This window comes from Lathyrus oleraceus, chromosome 5, assembly GCF_024323335.1.
Source record: "Lathyrus oleraceus cultivar Zhongwan6 chromosome 5, CAAS_Psat_ZW6_1.0, whole genome shotgun sequence".
Lineage (NCBI taxonomy): Eukaryota > Viridiplantae > Streptophyta > Magnoliopsida > Fabales > Fabaceae > Lathyrus > Lathyrus oleraceus.
In genome coordinates, this window is record NC_066583.1 from 73,442,610 (window position 1) to 73,444,009 (window position 1,400).

Sequence of the window (1,400 nt, forward strand, 5' to 3'; positions counted from 1 at the left end):
TTTCATATCACTATACGCACACACAAGAACAAAAATTTGAAAATGCTAGAAAACCCAAAGTTATAAGAAACTCTAGGAAAACTAATCAAAGAGGACCCAAGAGATTCTGGGTACCAAAAGATAAGATTGTTTATGTTGCAGATATCCTATGCAGCAAAGTTCAGACACCAGTCATGGTACCTGGACTCTGGATGCTCGCGACACATGACGGGAAGAAAGTCTATGTTCCAAAGCCTGGAACTTAAAGATGCTGGATTCGTAGGCTTCGGAGGAGATCAGAAAGGAAGGATCAGAGGCTCCGGAACTATTGGTAATGGCACTCTTCCCTCTATATCTGATGTTCTTTACGTAGAAGGATTAATGCATAACTTGTTATCCATAAGTCAATTAAGTGATAACGGTTATGACGTGATCTTTAATCAAAAAACATGTAAAGCCATAAATCAAAACAATGGTTCAGTCCTATTCACAGGCAAGAGGAAAAACAACATTTATAAAATCAATCTTTCTGATTTAAAAGAACAAAATGTTAAATGTCTGATGACTGTTCACGAAGAGCAATGGGTGTGGCATAGACGCTTGGGCCACATTAGCATGAGGAAACTTTCTCAGCTAAATAAACTCGAGTTAGTCAGAGGCCTACCTAAACTAAAGTTTTCTTCAGATGCTCTATGTGAGGCATGTCAGAAAGGAAAATTTTCAAAAACGTCTTTCAAAAAGAAAAATGTTGTTTCTACCTCTAAGCCTCTGGAACTTCTCCACATTGACTTATTTGGTCCTGTGAAAACAGCATCAGTCAATGGAAAGAAGTATGGACTAGTCATTGTTGATGATTACAGTCGCTGGACATGGGTGAAATTTCTAAAGCACAAGAGTGAGTCTCACTCTGTATTCACTAGTTTCTGCTCCAAAGTGCAAAAAGAATTTGACTCTAAAATTATTAGAGTCAGAAGTGATCATGGTGGGGAATTTGAAAACAAAGATTTTGAGGAATTATTTGACTCTAATGGAATATCCCATGATTTCTCCTGCCCTAGAACTCCACAACAAAATGGAGTTGTAGAGAGGAAGAATAGGACACTCCAAGAGATGGCCAGAACCATGATCAATGAAACTAATGTGGCAAAGCACTTTTGGGCAGAAGCTGTAAATACAGCGTGTTACATTCAGAATAGAATCTCTCTAAGACCTATTCTGGAAAAGACTCCCTATGAACTGTGTAAAGGAAGAAAACCAAACATTTCATATTTTCATCCTTTTGGATGTTCTTGCTTTATCTTAAACACTAAAGAACATCTGAACAAGTTCGATTTCAAAGCACAGAAAGGTATTATGTTAGGATACTCATAACGCTCTAAAGGCTACAGAGTATACAACACAGAAACCAAAATTGTGGAAGA